A 6,902-nucleotide genomic window follows, 5' to 3' on the forward strand; every position below is an offset into this window, starting at 1 on the left:
GCCCAGGGTCACACAGCTAGTAAGTTTCAAGTGTTTGGTCTGAGGCCAGATTTGAACTCAAGTCCTTGAAGTTCTCAAGTCCTCCTGACTTCAAGGCTGGTGCTCTATCCACTGCACCACCTAGCTACCCCTAAGCTTATTTTTAAAACAAACTATTATTATTCTCAAAATGTTTCTCAGAACTGAAATCCATCTTTCAAAGACAGGTGTTCTCCTGGTGATGAAGCATGGTTATAAATTTTGGAATGTCACAGTCTCTGAAGAATCAAAATTATCAGTGACCTAGAGGTCTATGAAGAGAGATTAAAGGTAGGTATGAGTAGGCTGTAACATATTTTCCATGATGACCTATATATAAGAAGTGATATAAGAGGCATCATTTATGAAATATATGCTGGAAAATGAGTTGGTCTAGTTATATATCAAGAGCAAAGGGATAAAGATAGTTTGAGAACTGTACTGGTACCCCCCAAAATGTAGAAAGAACTAGGGGAAGGTCATTGCACATTTGGTAGATCCTCTATAAAATAAAATGGACTAAAGTTCTATATTAATGTTAGAGATTATACTACATTTTCTTTCATAACTTTATAGGTAGTGTTTTGTGCCTGAAGGAAAAGACCTAGATATTGTAGATATTTCCATTTTATGAGTTCAATTTACTATTATTGCACCTCTAATCAGACCACTATCTCCATTTCTTTCCCCCAGAAAACTGGACTGTTCCCCTAGAACCAACCTAGTCTTTGATAGGTCAACTTTGGCCTTATCTAGCCCAGACCTAGACCTCTACAACTTCCTGGCCATTTTGATGCCATACTACCTTAAATATACCCATCTCCCTGCTCCCCTCTCCACTCATTGCTCCCCTTTAGGTCTTGTCTTCACCCATTAAAATTAGTCCTTGAGAATAGGGACCATTTTGCTTGTTTTTGTTTATCTTACTAGTGCTTAGCACTGTACCTGGCACATAGTGATTAATAAATGCTTTGCCTGTTCATCTGTCATCTACCTATCTATCCATCCATGTATCTATCCATCTATCACCTATCCATTCATCTATGTTTCTATCATCTATCTCTCTATCTATCTACCCACTTATCTATTATCTATTGATCTATCTATTCATCTGTCTATCCTATTGTTTACTTATCTATCTATTCATCTTAGTTGGATGGAGTCCTGGGACAGGTTGCTCTCCTATTATCATTTTTTTATGTGTAGTGTTCTTTACATGCTATTTTGCTGTTGGATATGATTGCTTTTTGTAATTGTGTATAATAGGCAGGTTTGAGAAGGGTGTGCATAATGAGCACATAAGAAGTTTGTGTGGAGACACAGAAATAGTTCATGGAGCACCATTGGTGAGTACTCATAGCAAAAAAGCCAGTTTGGCTGGACTGTATGTAGTTTGTGGAGGAGGTGATGGGAAATAAGGCTGGAAAGGAATGAGGCTGCTTCTGCTATAGCCTCCTACATGCTCAGCAATCTCTCTTCTCTCTCTTTTGTCATTTTACCAGTCAGTACTTATTGAATGGGGGCAGCTAGGTGGCAAAGTGGACAGAGTGCCTGGCCTGGAGCCAGGAAGACTCATCTTCTTGAGTGCAAATCTGGCTTCAGACACTTACTAGCTGTGTGATCCTGGACAAGTCACTTCACCATGTGTGCCCCAGTTTCCACCTTTGTAAGATGAGTTAGAGAAGGAAATGGCAAACCACTCCAGTGTTTTTGCCTAAATGGGGTCATGAAGAGTCAGAAACGACTGAAGAATGACTCAACAACAACAAAACTTATTGAATACACACAGAAGCTCTTCTGGTAGAGAGGTAGCCTGATATTACTGGGATCAGAAGGCCTAGATTAGAATCCTGTCTTTGAGACTTTCTAGCTGTTTGACACTGCACAGGTTGCTTATCCTAGCCTAGTCTCAGTTGCCCCATATGTAAAATGGGTTTAATAATATGTGTAATACATACCTTTTTTTATACTTTTATACTTTTTTAAAACCTCAAGTTTTTTTTAAAAAAAAGATGTCCTACTATCCCCAACAACAACTCTGTTTGTTATCTTATTACTATGTTCCCCCTGTCCTTTTTTTTCCTTTTAAGACTGGGTCTTCCCATCTTCCTCACAATGGAAGTGCAAGGTCTTCTTGTAAGCCCAATCCCATTAGACTGTCACAAGAGGTTTGACCTGCTCCATTTCTGACAATTTCTCATCTTTAGACTACCTGGTGGCACCTTTCTCCCAGAGAATTCACCATAATGGTGCCAGAGTTTGTGCAGATACCTAATTAGTATAGCTTGCTGCACTTCAAGCCTCAGATCTCAGAGATATAACAGCCTTATCTTCCCAGAAAGCTGGAATTACAGGTGTATTTCACCACATCTGGCTGTCCTCTTTCAACAAAGCTTTGTCCTCATAGGTCTTTCTTGTCCTTCCTACAAATTTTAGCTAGGATCAGATTCATTCCACTGGTGAGACTGACCTTAAGCAAACCGAGTCATAATTGAGAAATTTCAATATCCAAAACAGAGAATTTCACAGGATTTCAAGATTTTAAGGGATCTCAGTGGCCAACTAATCCAATCCATAACAACAATAACAACAAAAAAGTCCTTACTACAACACAGATATTATCTTGGGGAATGACTTGTATTCTTATAAATTTGACTCGGTTCTCTATATATTTGAGAAATGAGGCATTTATCTGAGAAACTTATCATGAAAATTTTCCCCCAGTTTTGTTTTCCTTCTAATTTTGGCTGCATTGGTTTGGTTTGTGCAAATCCTTTTTAATGTAATAAAAATTATCCATTTTAAATTCCATAATGCTCTTTATGTCTTGTTTGGTCATAAAATTTCCCCTTATTTATAGATATTATAGGTAAACTATTCTATGTTCCCTAATTTGCTTGTGACATCACCCTTTATGTCTAAATCATGTACTCATTTTGATCTTATCTTCTTTCAATGCATCCCTCTTTCTCATCTTTTTTTTGGATACCATTCCATCATAGTCGACTCGCACCCTCTATGTACATTCCTTCTAACTATCTTAATGATAAAATCTTAGGAGTTACAAGTATCATCTTCCTATGTAGGAGTGTGAACAGTTTAGGCTTATTGAATCCTTTATGATTTCTCTTTCCTATTTATCTTTTATGCTTCCCTTGAGTCTTATATTTGAAAGTCAAATTTTCTATTCAGTTCTGTTCTTTTCATCAGGAATATTTAAAAGTCTTCAATTTCATTAAATGTCCCCAAATATACTAAACATTGAGCCATAGAACTCACTTGGCTTTTAAAAATTGTTTTGTTTCTTGATGTCTCATGGAGTCGTTAGCTTCCAATTGCCTAATTCTAATTTTTAAGGAATTATTTTCTTCAGTGAGTTTTTATACCTCCTTTTCCATTTGGCTGATTTTACTTTTTAAGGAGTTCTTTTCTTCAGTGAATTTATTTTTACCTTTTTCCATTTGACCAATTCTGCATTTTAAGAAGACAGAACTTGCCTGCAGACCTTCCAAATTGTCTTGGGCTGGAAAATTGTTTCACCTCACCCTTTTGTTGGTTCTGCCACTCCAGAATTCATTTTGAAGTATTATTTTAATGTTGTTTGGAAGAGAATTTGGGAGAGCTCAGAGGAATCCCTGTTTTCCATCTTCGTTCTCTTCTGTAATTTATCATCTTAGTTACCTGAGGCAAGGTTAAATGATTTGCCATGGTTATATAGCTAGTGTGTAGGAGAGGTAAGACAACCTCAGGTCTAACTGACCCCATGGATGCTTTCTATTCAATCAATCAAACAATAAATATTTGGCTATCCAATGAAAACTGTAGTGATTATTATGGCTCATATTTCAGGTTTTGATAGCTTAGAATGAGTATAAATAGCATTTGTTTTCTCTTCTGGCAAGAAACTTTGAGGGTTTCCTCCTCCAAGATTTTTTGTGGTGATAAATTAGGCCATTTTTTTTTGTTTCCATGGGTTGTACCCAAACCTTAGTTATCGAATGGGCATTGCCTCAGAAAACCTGATGCCAGGGAAATGACCTTAATTTAGAAAAGCCAAGGTCATTCACTGCATCCTGGGTCATCACAAGTCATCTTGACCTTTGTCTTGCCACTAGACTTCAATAACTCTTGAGGAGTGAGGCTGATGACTTTGTGCATTTCTGCCTCACTTAAATCCAATTAATCTGCAAGTAATCATTCTCATGATGTCATTGGTCTTCTTTGAAAATGAAGGATGAACAACAACAAACATTTATTAAGCAACTACTTTGTGCCAGGCACTGTGCTAAGAGCTGTGGATACAAAAATATCAATTAACTTTTACAAAAGGGTACTTACTGAGAAGGCACAACAGGCAACAAAGGACAAATTCTTCTTCTCCCTTCAAAAATCTAGAAAAAACTCACCCACAAGTACATAGAGTCCAAGAGAAAATTTTCTCAAACTCAAGAAAGCTCATTTGTGGCAAAGGGGTAACTTGCAACAACTGATTGGATGGAAGTCCTTTTCTCCCTTCCTGGAGTCTTCCTAGAGTCCCTATGAGGAACACTCTTCACTGGGTTCCAAGGGTCTTTCCTTGGTGTGTTCTTTGTCCTAAGCTGCTGGTGAAGATAACTACCATCAACCAGTGCTATTTCAGAGATTTTCTTACCACTATGATGGGAAGTCCAGATCTTCTGTCCTTTTGAAGGTTTTCTTCTTGTAAAGACAGATGGGGTTGTATGGTGATGGTGAAGGCTTTCCTTAAGGGCTTGGATGGAACTCTTCTGCCACGAGACTGACCTGATATTGGAATCCTGCATTCAAAATTGGCAAGCCCTATAGGAAACGAATGATTCTCTGTAACCAATCCCAGGATGCTCTTGGTGTGGAGTCATTTCATTTTACCAATAGTTCAAAGCATTTCATCTCTTCTGTACTTGACTAAGTAAATTGTTAAGTCTTGGTTTTATACAGAGGTGGCCAACAATTGTTCACATCCACTTTCCACCTTGGGTTTACAGATTCTCAATTGAAGAGGCATTCTTACCTGAAAAGGGCATCAGGGTATATTACATCTTGCTAGAAGACACACATTTCCTATAAAGTGATAATCTTTACTACTATCAACTTTCATCATATTACACTTAACATAATGTTCTAACCCAGACGTTGACAAACTACAGCCTGTGGGCCTGAGAGCAAAAAAAAGTTTAAAACTAGCTCATTGGCTGTACAAAAATAGGCAACTGGCCAGATTTGGTCCTTGGGATGTATTTTGACAATCCCTATTTTAACTCATCAATATCCTTTAGGATTCTTTGTGATTCAATATATTTACTATTTCTCCTAGCTTTTTGTCATTGGCAGATTTAATAAGGATTCATTAGGACTTTTAATATAAATTTCCTTTTTTATTATGAGTTTTGAAACCTCAATAAATGCAAATATTTTAATAAACAGAAAAGAAAAAGATTTATACAAAACTGAACTTCTGTTGTAGAGTGTTCTTATATCTACATTGAATTTAACATAATAACTGCCCTGCTTATCCTTTTCTGCAATTTTGACCAAGACAGGAAACTGTACTGAGACCTGGGACAAGTCTCCATCCTCTGCCTCAATTTATGACTTCTGCCTCTGTCTCCTGATGACTCAATGACATCTTTTTTCTCATTTCCCAATGGAAGCCCACACCACTCAACTGCCCAATTAATGTGACTGACAAGATGCTCTGTGTCCTACTTTTATCAAGTGGGAATGGTTCCTTTACTATTAAAGAATTGATCAATAAAACACTGAAACTAGATATGAACAAGTTTTAGATACCTCCAATTGCTTTAGGGACAAATATGGAATTGTTTCATTCCCTACTTAGCACCTGGCAGGCTAGGGCTGAGATCATATTGACTCAGTTCTGTCTGGTAGCTTGCTCCTGGTTTTCTGCTTGTTCAGTCCTGGACAAGATCAGGGAACTCATTGTTGATTCCCTTTGGTTTTACTGATGCATTCCTTCATCTGAAGCCCTTTTCATCTTTGCTGGGGAGCTGAGCTCAGCTACTACCTTTCTTACTGCCATCTGTGATAGTCTCATTATCTAGCAGGGTTCTTCATCCCCACCCCATGGGTTAAACTAGCTTTTTTTTTCCCTAAAAGGCAACAACTTTGTCCCCAGGGCTTGACTGTCCTTCCCTTAAGAAAAGTTTCTGGTGGCTTCTTATAGTATTGATTTGACTTACTGGTTACCTAAGGGCATAAAAAGACCCACCTATATGGAATTGGGATCCTACAGACATTGCAGATGGCCAAAGGCCACATATCACCACACTTTGTCCTAAAGACCACACAAGTGTCTATAAGAAAATGAGGGAAACCACTTAGACCCAAACTAAGTGCTGCAATATCTTTGATGAATATAATTTCTTTACTAAGTAAATATCCTTTGGCTTACTGTTGAATGACTTATGAGTTTCATTCCAACACTGGACCTAAATTGCAAAGGGCGTGAGTCAGACCTGCCAGAACACCATCTTTGCCAGAAGTTCCATCTATATCTTTATCTAAGTCATTGGTTAAAAAAATGTTAAAAAGCTCAAAGTCTAGCATAGATGTATGGGACACTCAACTAGAAGCCACCTGCTATCCCTATTGAAACATTAGCAATTACTCTGAGTCTAGTCATTCAACCATTTCTAAATCCATCTAATTGTAATGTTATCTACCCTACATATCTCCATCTTTTCCAAAGGAATAGCATGGAATATCTTATTGTATGCTTTGCTAAGAACCTAGGCAAATTATATCAACAACAATTCCATAACCCTGTCAATAAACAAAATGGTTTGCTTGGCATGACCGATTTTTGGTGAAGTCATAGTGGTTATTTTTGACCACTGTTTTCTTTT

The sequence above is a fragment of the Vombatus ursinus genome, unplaced genomic scaffold, assembly GCF_900497805.2.
Source record: "Vombatus ursinus unplaced genomic scaffold, bare-nosed wombat genome assembly UNPS02014778.1, whole genome shotgun sequence".
NCBI classification, from domain to species: Eukaryota; Metazoa; Chordata; class Mammalia; order Diprotodontia; family Vombatidae; genus Vombatus; species Vombatus ursinus.